The following is an 18849-nucleotide window of genomic DNA, read 5'->3' on the forward strand; positions in this document are numbered from 1 at the left end:
ATACAAAGTTTATCATGACCCAAAGCAAGGCCCTGGCCGTGATGAGCATCCCAAACTATGAAGGCCATGACTCCCTATTTTATCTAGTAATCATGAACAATATTCATATAATCAAAGAAGATACGAAATATAATCTAATACAGAAACATGGTCATATTCTAGTTTCAATTCAACAATGAGGAATAAAATTCAATATTAACTAAACATCATCTGAAACCGTCTGCAAAATCTCTACTACATGATAAAATAACAACTATGTAGAAACTGGGACAAGGCCCCCAGTGGACCAAAACCATAACTAATGATGAATGTCTGAAAATAAATAGGACTTCTGAAATATAGAAGGCTCACCATTAGACTCTGCCCTTCTGTCTAAAGAAATCTACTACTTATCAAGACCCTTAGATTGTGCCTCAGAACCTGAAAGGTAGGGGATCAATATAGATATAGTGGTACATAGAGAAAATCCAAAATAATAATTTATATTCAACATATATGAGAGCAATTTAAAAAAGTTCATAAACATTTCATATAGTAAGAAATATCATGGGCATGTTGATAGACTTTGAAAAATCATCTGGACTCTGTGACACTCTTTGTTTTACTTCTGTGCTAGGTGGTATGCCCTACAAGTCTGAAATTCCACGGGCTATATAGAATTCACCATTAACTCGGCGGCCAAGCCCCCAACCTAATTGTTCCACAAGAGTTAGAGTCTCTGACTCTACTACGCCAAACGGCCGTTGCCAGCCAAAATAAATTACCCCGATCGGCAAATCATGGTTTTAGGCTAAGAGTCACTTGAACTCAAGCCCTCTTCGGGAAAACATCTAACCCTCTTTAAGCTCATTTTCTTACTCTTTCAAAAACATGCAGTCTCTAAATACAGACTCTGAAAACATACTTTGTTATGGCACACATACTTATGGTATTGTCATATCATTAACTTGCAAGTCACATCTCTATGTCATTATTAGCATATTACACTCTTTGTTTTCAAAACATAAATTCGGGACCACCATATCAATAAATCATTTGAAAGAACTTTTTCTTTAAAACTCATGTAAACATATGCTTGCAACTCTCTTTGTCAAACTTTCAATGATGCAAGGTGGCCATGTTAAAGCTCTTAATCTCATGCAAATTTTTCTCTTTTAACAAAATATATTTACATCAAGAAAGTCTCTCTCATAAATCTCTAAATCATGCTAAAAATACAATGGTATTTGAGTAAACTATTTTTAAGCCATAAATCATGCATTTCAAATCCTTCACAATAAGATCATAAACTTAAAGTCATCACAAGAGAGAGATTTCATAAGTTGTGCTCTAAAACAATCTCAAACCTAAATTTTTATACATGTTCATATACAGGTAAATCAATTTAAGGGGGAAGGCCTAAATACCAAATCAACAATACAATTAAACATTCATAAATGCATAGTAAAATTATGTATTTCAAAACCCCTTTCTAAATTCATGCTTGATAACCTTTAAATCATGTTCTAGTGTTTACAAGCCCATGTAGTTTTTATGATAAACCCCACGTACCTTAAATTATGACTTCAATTTGGTGTTTGTATGGTTTAAGAGGCTTGGAAAAAGTCCAAAGTTCCCTTTTTAACTGCTGAACAAAGCTGGAAAATTAAACTAGAAAACCTGATTTTATGGGCCACCACAACGTGCCACTATCGCGGTGGCTCAGTAGAAATTGACAAATGGTATTCTTGGGGTCACTGCGATGCAGAGCCATCGCGTTGTCCCACTGGTTGGGACCTAGAACTTCAGCGCGATGTACCACCATCGTGCTAGTCTACTGGAATTTGACAATTGTTAAATAGACTCCCTCCACGATGCGCCAAGGACAAAAGTGATGATGTTTCATGACTAGGACTTAAATTAGTCGTAACTTCTTGCTCAGTTATTGGATTTTGGAGAAATTCATATCGTTGGAAAGATAATTCGAAGATCTTTCATTTGATATATTGTACACCCTATAATTCGTCATATACAAAGAGTTATGGCTGATTGAATTTGACCTATGTTTCGACGATCAGTCAAACTCGAACGATAGGAAAGTTTTCAACTCGTCCTTAAGTTTGGGGATCTCTATTATCTCAATTAATGCTCAAATAGGTTCCCACACTACATAATTGATTAACATGCAAAATTTTCATAGGATTTATGTCTTTTCGATCATCTACACATAAAAATAATGGTTTTTCATTTTAGCCCGAAATACGGGGTATTACATATACTTAGCTACGAACTCTGCTATATCTCTCTTCATACCATTCCACCAATAGATTTCATGCAAGCCGCGGTACATATTGGTAGCACCTGGATGAATAGAATAACGTGCACCATGTGCTTCCGCCATAATTTTCTATCTTAACTCATCAACACAAGGAACACACAATATATTTTGGTATCTTATCACACCATATCCCCCTTGTGAGAAAACCTCTACCTTTTTGTCCTAACTAAATAATGTTTGAACAAGGTATAAGAATACAAAAACTAAACATAAATACTAAAAATACTGAAGTCTAAATATCTAGTCTAAACATCTAGTCTGAAAGCCTCTAAACTGTCTGAATAAGGAGTTGATGGGATATGTCTCCAACTAACTTTGACTGCTAAAATGACTAAGTATTGAAATAGTAAAATAATTGAACATCCTTGAATGATGAGGACTCACATCTAGTGTACTGTTGCTGACTGAACCTGAAGCTGTTTATGAACAGTCAGGAACCTGAGCATCGAAACCTGTGGTATAAAACACCATAGCATAAAAGGAAAGTATGCATCAGTACGTGCGAATTTAATGGTACAAAAGTGAGGTAAGGCTAAATGCAAGGGTTCATATGCATGAACTATAAATGACTAAATAACATGAACATAACTATGTGAGGATACATGCATGAATACATAACTGTAACTGAAATAATATGGATTGTGGAATCTGAGTTACTGATAATATGGATTACTGACAACATGGATTACTGATAACTTATATACTGATAATTGATATACTGATTACTGAATGACTGTGCCTGACAGTCTTGATTCTAATAGAACTAGCTGAGTGACTATATCTGACAGTCCTAAAATCTATAGAACTAGCTGAGTTCTTTTCTAAAGACTAAGACTAAGACTGTGGGAGGTAGTCATCTAACCAACATATCCCAAATAGAATAATGTAGCTGAGTTGGGGTCCAATCTATTACCCTAATTGGAAGGGTATCAATACTGCGCCATTAGTAAGGACAAATTATGAGTGACCCTCATCTATCAAGTACTCTAATAAGAGTGGTGGGACCCTCATCTGATAGGTTAATCCACCTCATTAACCCTCATTTAGTAGGTTTGATTTCTCATCCTACGCTGGCTATGTCGTTTTAGAATGCAAGGATTGCTTCTAAGAATCACACCCTCTGCAAGTAGGTGAGTTCGCATCCTTGGGTTCAGTCGGTGCTGAATCCTACTTCCAACTAAATAGTCACTGAACTGAGTATACTGTACTGTAATGGACTGAGTTCAATGAATTTTCATTGAATGATAGAATGCTACTGAATTATATTAACTGACTAAGTTTAGTATGATTTTTGAGTACTGAGTGGGATTGGACTGTTATTGAATTTACTTAGTTTTGTTAAGTCATGTGAGTGACTGAATTCTACTAATCATTGTTCGACTGAGAGTATCTTGAAAACTGACACTGGCTCTAAGGACACAACTAAATTTTTGGGTATGAAACACCCCCAGGACTCGATAGCATGGAAATAAATAGGACATGACACTTCTTGAACACACAACCATAATCAACAATTCATAATACAATCACTGAGGGATTTCATGAGGCATTTGATAGTCATAATCTTGTACATGAGTAGGAATGTGTTCTAACATATCATAAGTTAACAAATAAAATCTCATGAGCATCCCATCAATAAATTACAAGGCATAGCCTTAGCATGGGAGTCAACGTAAACACATGAATATAGCATGGGTTCATCACTTAGATCACAGTTGAGTCACAATTTCACAATTCATTTATTTAAGCATTTTGTCAAACACCTAGAGGGCATAATCTTGTACTTAGGCATGGACAACATGGTATAGCATTATGACTATCATATTTCGTTCATAATTCAAGAGATAAACATAAGAGAATTTAATTCCCACATACATGCTATCATAATGTCATGGGATACAATAATGTTTTCAACTTGCAAACCATACATTAACATTAACATGGATGGAATAAAATCCACAACATGGAAATCATAATTCATGATCTAAAAATTTGTTTCTCGAGCTCCAAAAATGAAAGAGGTCCTTGGATGAACACTTTACATACCTTGGATGGAAATTTCTTGAGAGTAAATAGAGAGATCCTGAGTTCTTGATTTGAAATTAATCACCTAGGGTTTTCGTGTTCTTGAGAAATTGTGAAAGAATGACTATCATTAGTCGAAAGAGGGATAAATGTCATGTTATGTCGGCTAAAGGTCAGGGAAAAAAGACCTAATTACCCTCAAGAATATAGGTTTATAAAAAACAAAAAAACGTGCCCAGCGATGCTACAACTGATGCAACGCATCAGGGGTACCAATGCGATAACCGATGCAACATGCCAACATCACATCGGTTCACTGGAATTTGGCTTGAGCTGAGGTTAATTTTATCTGTCGGTGCATTTGGCAATGCGGCGTGCCAACATCGCATCGACTCACTGTTTTGGGATTCCAAACAAGGTCTAGACGAGTTCCAAAAAATACAAAACTTGTCCGGGGACACCTATTGACCTCCTTGATCATGAATTAAGAAAAATATAGGCCTTTAAAGGACTTTAAGGCCGTGAAATGAGATTGCCAATTTTCGAAGGCTAAAATAAACTAAGCCTAGAAACTTAGCCATAGTTTTCTAAGTCTGAGATCCCTTAACAAGTTTAAAGGACTGAATTAAGTTAGAAATTTTTACGGGGTCTTACAGAAACTAGGGAAGATTCGAAAGTATTCTGAACCGAAATATTCCCTTTAGCTGAATCAACCAACCTAACACCCAATCTAACCAAACGATGAACTTCTCCAGCTAACTTTTTCTTACCATTCTTCACATGAGTAACACTACCCATAGACAACCTTCTAAGGGCATCTGCCACTATATTGTCATTGCCCAAATGGTACAACAGACTTATATCATAGTCTTTAGACAACTCTAACTTTCTTCTATGATGGAGATTCAAATCCCTCTGAGTAAATACATAGTGCAAGCTTTGGTGGTCCATGAACACATCAACATGCACACCATACTGATTGTATCTCTAAATTTTCAAAGCAAACACCACAACAGCTAATTAAAGATCATAGATTGGGTAATTCTTTTCATGAGGTTTCAACTGTCGAGTGGCATAGGCTATGACCTTACCTCTCTGTATCAATACACAATCCAAACCAACTCTAGAGGCATTGTAATACACCACAAAACCCTCTGTACTATCAGCTAATACTAACACTAGGGCTGAAGTGAGTCCTGTTTTTAACTCCTAAAAACTCTTCTCGCAGGAATCTGACCACAGGAACTTAACTTTCTGTTGGGTCAATCTAGACATAGGGGATACAATAGAAGAAAAACCTTCTACAAAACAATGATATTAGCCAGCTAGACCCAAGAATCTCCTAATGTCTTATGGAGAGATAGATTTAGGCCAATTTCTTACAGTTTCTGTCTTTTGGGGATCAACTCTAATGCCATCGAAAGAAATAATATGACCAAGAAAGGCTATTGATTTTAGCGAAAATTCATACTTACTAAATTTGGCGAACAATTTTTGATCTCTAAGAGTTTGTAAGACAATTCTAAGATGATCTACATGATCATCTTCACTATGGGAGTACAACGAATATCATCTATGAATACTATGGCAAACAAGTCTAGATAATTCTTGAACACTCGGTTCATAAGGTCTATGAAATCTACTGGAGCATTAGTTAGCCTGAAGACATGACTAAAAACTCAAAATGACCATATCGGGTTCTTAAGGCTGTCTTTGAAATATCACATTCCTTCACCTTAAGCTGATGGTAGCCAGATCTAAGGTCTATCTTTGAGAAATAGTTTGCACCATGGAGTTGATCAAACAATTTATCATTTCTAGGAAGATGATATTTGTTTTTTGACTATAACTTTATTCAGCTGACGGTAGTCAATGCATATACGCAAAGAACCATCTTTTTTTTGAATGAATAGGATGGGAGAGCCCTATAGAGAAACACTAGGCCTTACGAAACCTTTATCTAAAAGTTCTTTGAGTTTATCTTTCAACTCTTTAAGCTCTACGAGAGACACAGGATAAAGAGGTATAAAAATAGGCTGAGTATCTGGGAGAAGGTCGATACCGAATTCTTTTTCCTTTTTGGGGGATACCCCTGGGAGATCCTCTGGAAAAACATATGGAAATTCATTTACTACATTAACTGACTGAACAATTAAAGTCTTAGACTTAGTATCTTTAACTCAAACTAGATGGTAAATGCAACCTTTGGATATCAACTTTTCGGCCTTAAGATAAGATATAAAATGACTCTAGGGAGACATTGAATTACCTGACCATTCAAAGACTGGCTCATCTGGAAATTAAAACTTCACCACTCGAGTGCGACAATCTATAGAAGCATAAAAGGAATGAAGAAAATCCATACCCAGAATAAGGTAAAAATCAACCATGGCTAACTTTATCAGGTCTGCTAACATGCCTTTATGAAGGACAGTAATAGGACACTTTTTATTAATTTGTTTGGCAACAACTGACTCACCTATTGGAGTAGACACCAAAAAGGGTTCAATGATTTTTTTAGAAATTATCTCAAAATTTACAGCAAATAATAGGGTTACATAAGAGAAAGTCAACCTAGGGTCTAGCAACACATAAACATCAAAATGAAAGACACGAAGCATACCAGTAACAACATCTGGGGAATATTCCTGCTCTTGGTGGGATGGAAAAGAATAAAACCAATTCAAGCACTGACCTCCAGCAGTACTAAATGATGCATCCTATGAAGGGGTTGAGTGACCTAGAGGAGCTGCTGCACTATTAGCCCGAATTTGGGGATGAACATATCTATTTTCCCGCATAGCATGCAGGCACTCTTTGATTCCGTGACCCTTCTATCCATAACCATAACAACCTTTCTAACCCTACAAATAGTTACCTCCATGATTATTGTATCAATTAGTACATGGGGATTAATTAGGCCTATTACTCACACTATTCTGAGAGTTGGACATAGAGGACTTACCCAAATATTCCTGCCTATTTTTGGGTGTAGGAGCACTGGCCGAAGAAGGTACATGCATGATTCTAAAACTACAAATGATTTCCTCTTTGAAACCTATTCTGACCATGATCAAATTGCCGTATTCTTGCCCTCTTATTTACTCTCTCTCTTGCCTTCATCTTTTCTGCCTTAATCTACTAAGAATTCATCATAAATCTAGAAAGATCCATATCCCTATTAAGCATAGCAGTCCTACACTCCTTAACCACAAACCGAGACATACCAGTCACAAACTTACTCATGCTTGACCTAGGGCCAACTATCTGATCAGGGGCATACTTAGACAACTGGTTGAACTTGAGAAAGTACTTTTTCACTGTCATAGAGCCCTGCCTCAGGTTCATGAACTCTTTTATCTTATATTCCCTCATTTCAAATGGGAAGAACTTGTCTAAGAATGCATCCTAAAATATCTGCCAAGTCATGGGAGCTGTATTCTCTCCTCTACTCTTCTTTCACATCACTACCCAATTATAAACAATATCCTTCAGCCTATAGGATGCCAATTATACACTCTCCTCTTTAGAATCATGCAAAATTTAGGTAATCTTCTTTACCTCATCAAGATATAGCTTTGGGTCCTCACCTGTCTTTGACCCAAAGATTCTAGAAGGTTCATTCTCATGAAATCTTACATTCTGGTTGTAGCTAAATACCCATCATACTGAGGTGGGACTGCATCCTGACGATTGCCCTGAATGTTAGTTATTATAGCCTGGGCAAGCGCCTGAAAGAAAGCCTGGAACTCTGCATGTGACACATTCTCATTCAAGGGATCTGTGGACTGAGGTGGCTGGTTATCATTTCTGTGGGCGTTAGCTATGCGAGGAGGCATATTCTGTCATAAAATAGCACAAGTTAATAGTATACAGAGACAGCTGTAAGCAAGATGGATTATGAAAGACAAATAGGATTTTCCTAAAACACTCCATAGCCTCTTGCTCATAGATGTGGCATGCTTCGCACCGTTGATCAAGACTCTATGTAATGTGACTTGTCTAACTCCCTTGGAATCTGTAAACCTTAGGCTCTAATACCAAGTTTGTAACATCCTAAAATCTAGTTTTAAGGATGCCACATGGTGCTCCGAACTACAAGTAGTCCTAAGCTAACACAGGCTGCCTTCTAATATATTTGAATCTTAACATGGGGAAAATATAAGTATAAAATCATGATAAAATGCAAAAAAATATCTGAATAATCTTAACATATTTTAAAGTACCACTCTCATCAATTTGATTAAACAAATATAGATGAGTCTGAATACGACAACTGAGACCTAAGACTGAATCTTGTAGTCTGACAAGCCTCTACTAACTAAGTCTAAAGAGTCACTGGGATAGGTCCCAACTGACTCAAACTATCTTAATAAATAAAGGAACATCTACTAATAAGCTGAAATATGAATATCTAAGTCCCCGAATTATGAGGACTTACCAACTGCAGGATGTAGATGAGATGCTCAAAAATCACTGTCGCTGCTGAGACTAAGCACCTGAACCTACAATATGAGATAATATAACACATAGGCGTATATGTGGATCAGTACTTTGGGGAAGTGGGTGCATGCAATAAGTAAAAATATCATCACAGTTTATCAAATCATGCATGCTAAATGTAAATGACTCACATAGCTTGAGTAAATCTGAAATCTAAAGAAAATCATAAATCATGAATAGTAAAACATGTAGTATGAATCTTGTGAGTCATTGCACTTAGTTCTAAAATATTTATTCTGTTCTTGTTCTCAAATCATATAGGCTAAACGAAGTCTGAAACTTATTCTATATAGTAAACACTTTATCTCAAGACTTTAAATAACTAAAACTAGTTTAAGAGTGGGGGACATCTATTTGGGAGGTTCTTCTAACCGAAATATACACCATGTGAGCATCCATGGTGTCCAACGACTAGCCCTTGTAAGGTTAGGGATGTTATACTCTTTCCATTGGAATAGAACAATCTCAGCTCAGTGATGACAATCTCAGTCACCCACGTAGAAATGGAAATAATCAAAATCCTACGTTGGCACGTAGTTTTGAGGTATGAAACCATAGTAATGTACCCATCTCAGTGGTAAATACTACTCCCAATCTCATGCTCAAAATCTCAAGAAAAATCCACTTTAAAAGTAATCTAATAGTTTATAGTGAAAAACAACTATAAGTCTTTAGTCTGAATCTGTAAAGTGGATTTCAAATCTGTTGTGAGACCAAAAGGTCAAATCTTTCTCAATAATCTGAACATATTCTAATCATGGGGTTCTTATAGCACAAAAATTCTTTGAATAGAAATTTTTAAATAGGGCTTGATGACCAATGTACCAATATCATGATAAAACATCTCAAAATTAATGCTTGATAATATAAATGCTCATAATTAATCATAAAATCTGAAAATTTCAGCAATAAGCATAATAATAGGAACATATCCATGTAATTCAACTTCTAAAATATTGGAAATATCATAAGGTTGTATATAAACATAATGGGTATAATCTAGCTTCATATTCATGGGAAAACACATACAATCAAATAAGTTTCGTAATAAAATCAAGTTTTTGGGCTCACAGATGAAAGAATTATCCTTGTTCAAACCCCACATACCTTAAATTGATGATCTTTGATGAAAACTTGAATCTTGGATTCCTATTGATGCTTTGGGGATGAATTCTTAGTGTCCTTGTATTGGGAAATCTCAATCTTGAATTTTCTTGGAGAGTTAATAGAGGAATCTTGGATTTATTGGGGAGGAATTTGATGAACTAGGGTTTTGCTTTGAGAGGGAATGATGAATAAAGCATAACGTGCTTTGAAATATGCCTAATCTTCTATTTTTGGATGTATTGGGGGTTGGGTAATTTACCAAAATACCTTTTTTAATCTCTTAGATGAAACTGAAAAAATGACCAAAAATCCTAATTTGCTAGGACACCGCGATACGCCACTATCGCGGTGGCTCACTGAAAAAAGACGAGTGAGAACTGGGCTCACTCTGCGACGCTTCATAATCACGATGCCCTGAAGTGTTGTCAATTTGGACATTGGCACAACGTGCCAACATTATGCTGGGCCACTGGAAATTAACGAATGGGAAATTGACTATCTTCACGACATGGTGTTATCGTGTAGAGCCACTAGAAAATGACAATTAGGATTTTACACTGCTTCACGATGCGCTAAGGATCCAAATGATGGTGTTTTATGATTTGAACTTAAAATAGCCATAACTTCTTACTCGATTATCGGATTTAGGTGAATCTTATATCATTGGAAAGGTTATTCAATTTTCTATGCCATGGAAAGTTCAAATATAAAGAATTCCACACAAAATAAACATAATTCATTCTAAGAGTTAATCCTTGACATTGTTGGAATGAGTTTAAGCTAGGAAAATCACGGAGTATTACATAAGACTATCAATAGTAAAATTCAGAGAGGCAATTAATTTTATTAAACAATTTAAGGGTTTATAAATAAAAAAGTTAATTTTAAGGGTATTCTGCCAAGCAAAACATGTCATGATGATGATTACTATTTAGTCAATTTCAATTTGTGATCTATCAATAAAATTTCTTCTTGTCAGGATAATAAATGTAGCAGTTTCCAAATAAAGAAATGAAATAAAATGGTCACCAATTTTTCTAATTCATCCAAAGTTTAAATAGAACCTGAGTTGTTTTCAAACCCACCCCACCCCCTAGCGTCTTCTAATTATTCTCTATGTACACACATACAAATATAGATTGATATAGATATTGATATATACATCTTTCTCTCTCCAAAATTATAAACATAAATTTCATAAAAATAAAAAGAAAAAATGGACAACAAGGTGCCGTTCAAGTATCAATGCAAATGTTGTAAACAATTCATTCCAGCCAGTCAATCCCTGAGTTGGGTTAAAGGAACCTTCTGTAGAAAACTCCCTTTGTCATTCTTCCATAATCATCATCCACAAAAACAACAAGAAGAAAATTCTTCTATTGACTCAATCTCTGGTCTTACCAAAGAGGAGGAAGAACTTAGCTTGAGTCTTCTTTATCTTTCTAAACAAACCTTTTAAATTTATTAATTTAAATATACATAAATTTATCCTTTGTCACTTAAAGAATTACTGTAATTCCCTTCTTTGATTTTTATCTTTTGTTTTTATTGATAGTTCTAATATTAAATTCATGACCAGTCGTGGTGATATAAAAGTAGATAAAGAGAAAGGGAAAACTCTTTGTTTTTAATGCTTATACCCACTCCTTTAATTTTCTTAGAAGTGATTTGGTTTTTGGGATTATATCAATCCCACTTTTTATATATGAGATAAGTAATATCAGACGATTTCATATAAATATAATACTAAGGCCTTCTTTGGCCATAAATATCCCAAGTAATAATCGGGGAAAATTTTGGCAAAAAGTGTTTGGTCATATAATTTGTTGTTATTTGAAAATATCTTTCCTAAATAATCAAAATTTTCAAATATTTTTTAAAAATAATTTTGGGCCAAATTCAATTATTTGAGAATTTTTGAAAATTTAAACTTTACCCCAAATTTTTATATTTTATAAAATACCCCACTATTTATTAATACCAACAAACATTCATTTGCCAACTAATCTCATTACTAAACTTGGGTATTTGACTCAAGTATGTAATAGTGTCGTTGCATATATATTCTTCATCCTCTTCTCAAGACAATTTGACACCACAAAAAAGGGTATTTAGTGAAAATTGATTCCTACATCTCAACAAAAACAATAACAACATGCCCAGTGTATTCAGATAAAGTAGAGTCTGGGGTGGGTAAAGTGTATGCCATCCATACTACTACCTCAGACAAAGTAGAGAAGTTGTTTCCGTCAGATCTCAAAATAAATAATTTACTTTTAATCAAGTGGACAATTTATATCCCGTTAGGTCAAACTTGTAAAATCAAGCTATTGTGAAAAGTGTTTCTCAAAAAATTATTTTTACTGAGAAATAATTTGTTTGGCCAAAAAATTTATTAGAAAGTAAAGATACACAAATAACTAAGGTTTAGGCTTAATTGGGGAAGGAGGGGAGGGGGATGTCTGTAGCTATAGTTTGTTAATTACAATTCATAGTCACAAATTAAAATAGAAAGAGTGGCAAGCGAGACTGAGAGAGATAGGAGATAAGCAAGCGATGTTGGGATAGAGAAGAGAGAGGTGAAAGAGGGACTGATTTGTATGACATATTGATTTGTTTATTAAAATGGGAAAAGTGACAATAGAGATTGGAATAGATAAGATATAGGCAAGCGAGATTGAGAGAGAGGGAGGAGAGAGGCGAAAGAGAGACTAATTTGTATAAGACACTTACTGATTTGCATATGACATACTTAGTTATATTTGTATCAAACCTTTTTTATTGTATATGACATACTTTAGTTGTATTTGTATATGACATGTTCACACATATAGTGAAGTATTATACCATTTGCATTTGCATTTGTATATTACAATTGAAATCAAAATAAATATACCTGATACACATTGTCACATATACAGTTGAGACATATACCTAGACCAAAATACTTTTACCTAATACATATACAATAAATACATTCATATATTACGACTGAAATCCAATACAAATATCATATATTAATCATATACATCTCTTCTCACTGTATCTATTTCCAATATATACAAATGATACATATATATATATAATTGAAACATATAAGAACATTGATTTAACATACTATTAATACATAGACGAACATTGATTTAATTTCTAATATAATAATAATTTTTAAAAATTAAAAGAAAATGAGATAGAGAGGGTAGACAGAGTGAGAGAGGAAGAAAGAGAAAGAGAGAGAAAGAAAGAGAAAGAGGGAGAGAGATAGAAGAGAGAAGAGTTGAGAATGAGATGGGGAAAGATAGGGGGATAACTATGGTTAAACATAGCTATAGTGAATAATTATTGTACACTATTATGACCCGAGCCAAAGCTTTCACTGTGACGGGCATCCCGAGCTATAAAGGCTTAAGAGATTCCTTAGCATATGTAATACCCCAAAAATCCAGACCAATATTAGGACCATAATTCAAACTCATGCAAAATAAATTACAGTTCTTCGATAGTTTTATGAGTGAGTTTGATGTATATTAAGGCCTCAAATAACTCCTAGCTCTTAGACTAATCAAAATATCCCTTACCGATTAAGTTCTAGAGAAGGATGTTGCTATAGTCAACCTTAAAAAATCATATCCTTCATTCTACTAAGAATTTTTGAGATCATGACCCACCAACAGATAGATAATATAATTATCTTTCCAATGATTTAAATTTTTCCTTAATCTAATATTGGGGTAAAAAGTTAAGCCCGGTTTACCAGAGAGCTATCCGACTTCTGAGGTGCGACGGAAAAGCTGATGGTCTGTCAGGCCAGTGAAGGACCATCAACAAAGCCATCACAAATTAGGTAGTGAGCCTATTTTTTGGACATAAAATGATGTTTTGAGTGATGGTCAGTCACCAGAGTGATGATCCATCACCTAGATCGTCAACCACATCGATTCAGTGATTTTAAGACATTTTTCAATCTTTTTCCACCCCTTTTAAACCTTAATTCCATCAAATTAAATAAAATAACTCCTTATTCATCCTTAACATCAAAACTAGGGTTTCTTTTAAGATCATTGCCCAAGAACAAAATTGAAACCCTTCTTCAAGAAAACAAAAGAATTCAAGCGTCACTATTAAGAACCTTCAAGAAAAGTTATTCTCTTTCAAGATTAAAAATTTTGAGGTATGTTAGATATTCATCCATGGGTCCTTTTCCCAATGGAGTTCAAGAACCCATTTTCAAGATAAAATTTATGATTTTTACATGTTTTTATGAATTACATCCATGAAACTTCATCAATTTTGATTTTTATATCATGTTTACACATAATTATTGTTGTTATTAAATCCTACACGTTTGAATGGTGATGTTCACTGACTTAATCATTAATTGTTGATTAAAGTATTGATATAATGCTATTACTAGATGTATAAAGATATTCTCATGCTTAAGCAATGCTTTACAAGTGCTTGATGAAATGCCTCAAAGAATGAGTTTTGATAATGAGTACATGTCATATCCTCAAAGTTTTAGTATGATATAATTATTACTTATATTGAGTCTTGAGGGTTATGAATACCCAAAAACTTATCTGTTTACAGAATTTTAGTAGTTTCAAAATTGCATCAGATAAACCATGAGTATTACCACTCAGTTAGTCATCATGATCAGTTAACCATTTAGCTAAGCTTAGATAGTCCAGTAATTAGTGTCAGTTCATTTGGGAGTAGGATTCAATACCAAGAAAACCTAGGGATGGGGGCATTCCTTCTATTTAGGGTTTGACCATTAGTAGAAATTCCTGAGTTACAGAACTATGTAGCCAGCGTAGGTTGATATATCTTTCTGCCAGATAAGTATTGACACATCTTGCATGAGTTTTCCTACAAGTGAGGGTTGACAGAATGTCTTTCTTTCAGTTAAGGTTGACTCATAACCATTGTTAGTACCTGTGGCCCGATACTAGCACCCTTCCAACTGAAGTCATAAGTTGGACCCCAATCAAATCAACTTTGGGACATGTCGATTAGATGACACCTCCTACAGTTTTAGTTTCAGTACCTAGTTTAGAATTTACTTCAGTCTTGCTTTACCATAGCATATAATTTATCAGTTATACAGTTATTATATTTCAGTATTTTAGTTTACAGACTACATTTAGAACATGTTTTATGCTTGGTGATACATTCTCAGTCTTTACACATTTCATGCATTTTACTCAGTACTTCATGCTATTTATTCAATCAGTTATTACTCATGCACATGAAACCATACAAATTATCCTAACCTTATTTAGCATACAAGTACATTCAAAATACTGATCGCATACTCGTTTCTTGTTCTATGATGTTTAATATCATTAGTTCAGATGCTCAATTTTCATATCACACATAGGCATAGCAGATTATCAACTATAGTAGTGGTAAGTCCTCATATTTCAAGGACATAGTTTCTTTATCTCAGTTATTTTATCTTTTTTCTATAACTTTCCATTTAGTCGAAGTTAGGGGTTTGTCCCATCAACTCCATAGTAAGTCAGTAGAGGTTTTTCAGATAAGTACAAATAGTTAGTCACTCTTCAATTTCCAGTTGTCATTATTAGACGTTTCGTTAGTATTACCTGTTTTGTCTTAAAGAATTTATTAGAACTATGATTGCAAACCTTATGGCATTTCTCAGTTAAATTTTGCATATGATCTTTTATTATTAATTTTATTCAATGCTCACAGCAGTTACCAACTCATGGGTTAGCATCCCTCGGGATTATAAGCACCATATGGTGCCCAGGGTGTACTCTTGGGGATTTACGAACATGGTATCAGAGCCTAATATTTTAAAGTATCCTAGGGAGTCTGAAAGCTATGTTAAGTAAAGTTTTGTGCATAGGTATAAAGCGCACCATACTTATTGATAGGATGTTACGAGATATTTTAGGAAAAGTTTGCCTTCTTTCAGTATTCATGTCATGCAAATAAGCTTGATCTCTATTTAAAATCTCTTTCTAATTCATTCTTCCTTTCGTTAAAGACCATGCCTCCTAGAAAGAATAACGAAAGAAGGAACAAGAGTTAGCCTGTACCTCCGCCCCTTTACGAAGGTCTCCTGTACGAACATGTCTCCCACACCAAATTCAGAACTACTTTTACTACCTTAGATCAATAAGTAGAAGCTTAGAACAATCAAAAGGCTTTTAGCCCCTCCAATCCAGCAGCTAATTAAGTTGCAACTAGGATTCGGGACTTCACCAAAATAAATCCTTCTTTATTTTTGGGATCCATGTCTGATGAGGATCCACAGGATTTTCTTGAAATGGTTTAAAATGTTATAGACATCATGGGTGTTACGTCTAGTGAGAGTGCAGAGTTACTTGCTTACCAGTTGCAGGATGTAGCTCACACTTAGTATAAGCATTGGAAAGAGGATAGAGGCGTAAATGTAGGGCTAGTAGAGTGGGAGAAGTTTGCCACAACTTTTTAAGATAGTTTCTTTCTTTTAGATTTGAGGAAAGCTAAGGTGATAGAGTTTATTAATTTTAAGAAGGGAAACATGATTGTGGAAGAGTATTCCTTTAAGTTTGCGCAGTTAGCAAGGTATGCTTCTTATGTGGTGGTTAATAACAGTTCTAGAATGAGTAAGTTTGTCTCTGGTGTAGCTGATAGTGTAGGAATGCTATGTTGATTAAGGATATGGACTTGTCTAGGCATATGTTCCATGCCCAACAGATTGAGGAAGAGAAGGTTAAGGAAAAAGAAAGAGAGAGTAAGAAGGCTAGGAGAGGTAGTTTGTAACGCCCCGATTTTCTAAATCATAATGCGACATGGTACTCATGACCCCAAGGGACAACAAGCTAACCCATGACTGATATCTGTACCTGGACATTACATATATAACATAATAATGCAGAAAACATGAACATGTAAGCCATAAGGTTCAACTGAATAAAGAATCTATCAAAACATAATATGCATATGGGTGAAAGATACCGAAAACAGCTAAAAACTAAATCAAATCTAAACATAAGTCTGAATACAAAATCTGAAAGCCTCTAAGTACTGTTTGAATAAGGAGTTGACGGAACATGTGTCAAACCCTCAAACTAACTCCGTAAATTGATAATGGGCTAAAATAATAATGAATAAATAAAATCATATTGTCCTCGAATAAAGAGGACTTATTGAATCTCTATGACTGGAAATGCTACTGCTCCTGCTGATCTGGAGCTCGTGTCTCTGACCCTATGGTGTAACTTGAAAAGAAAGCACCATAGCACAAATGTGTCAGTACGAGGGAATATATTGAGTATACGAGTGAGATAGGCTAAATATAAACAGGGTTTACATGCATAAACAATGGTAAATGTTTGACTGATATGAACGTAAGAGTACAAACATGCATACATAGTAACTAATATCATGGGTGCATGATAGCTAGTCCTGTATGCCAATACATGATTTACTGATGGCTAAAAAGACTAATACTGAAATTCTGATAACATGGGTGACTGTATCTGACAATCTTAAATCTGATGGAACTATCTAAGTTCCGTACTGTAAATGAGTCTGACTATATCTGACGGTCCTGATAAACTAAAATCTGAAGATGTATCTGAGTTCTTTTTCTGAGACTGATTCTGAAACTGTGGGAGGTAGTTCTTTAACATACATGCCCCAATAACACATATAGCTAAGTTAGGGTCCAATCTCTACACCGACTAGAGGGATGTCAATACCGGGCCACTGTTAAGGACCGTTGTGGGTGACCCTTAGCTAGCAGGTATTCAAAAGAAGAACGGTGGAAACCCTAAAATGATAGGTTAATCCACCTCATCAATCCAAATCTGACAGGCTAAGATATCTCAACCTACACTGGCTACATAGTTCTGGAACACAAGGATGACTGCTAAAAATCACACCCTACACATATAGGTGAGTTCCCATCCTTGGGTTCACTCCGTACTAAATTCTACTCTCATTTGAAGAGACTAAACATGATTCAACTGACTGTACATGGACAGATTAGTTGACTTCCGTTGACTGGAAGAGTAGTACTATTATCTAAGAGTTAATTGAGATCATGAGATTTTTGAGGTTTCCTGAGTCACATGACTGACTGAGTTCTATATATTATCGCTTGACTGAGATTATCATGACAACATGACATGGATCTAGGCACACAACTATGTTTTCAGGTAAGAATACCCCTATGACTCGATAGAAGGAAACTGACACACATGATATGACTTGATCACATGATTTAAGTTCACAATTCATTATATCATAAGTAGGAGATATCATATTTTGTATAGTTATTAAACATGTTAAACATTGTAGGGAATGCATGGATATATTTTGTGTACATATTATATATCTCCATTATTTTACATGCTTTATACCACCATAATAGCAATACATTAAAAGCATGGAATTCATATTGAAGTATATAACTAACATGGACTTGTCATTTAGACATCATAGAACCATACAAATATGTATTTCTAGCATCCTAAACATTTTATCAAACACCTTTCCTGCATTCTTTAAGGCATAGGTGATTTTCATACACGCACTATATTAAACCACCTAAAGTTCATGGTTTTCAATTAACAAACATATATATTCCATGAAAACACCTTTATACATCAAATTGAAAGTTAAACAATAATCGTCAACATGTACATACTCATACCACCACAAAAAGTTTACAAAATAATATTTAAAACAAGGTACTTCAGCTCTATAAACGAATTGGATCCATAGATGAACACTACGCATACCTTAGAAAAGGGGATCTTGATGATTTGCTGCAGAGTTCTTAGATTGGGAAACTTAATTCTTGATTATCTTGGAAAAAGGCTTGAATCTTGCTTTTGAGAGATGAGTTTGATGGAAACCCTAATCTTGTGGTTGAG

This window comes from Capsicum annuum, chromosome 2, assembly GCF_002878395.1.
Source record: "Capsicum annuum cultivar UCD-10X-F1 chromosome 2, UCD10Xv1.1, whole genome shotgun sequence".
NCBI classification, from domain to species: Eukaryota; Viridiplantae; Streptophyta; class Magnoliopsida; order Solanales; family Solanaceae; genus Capsicum; species Capsicum annuum.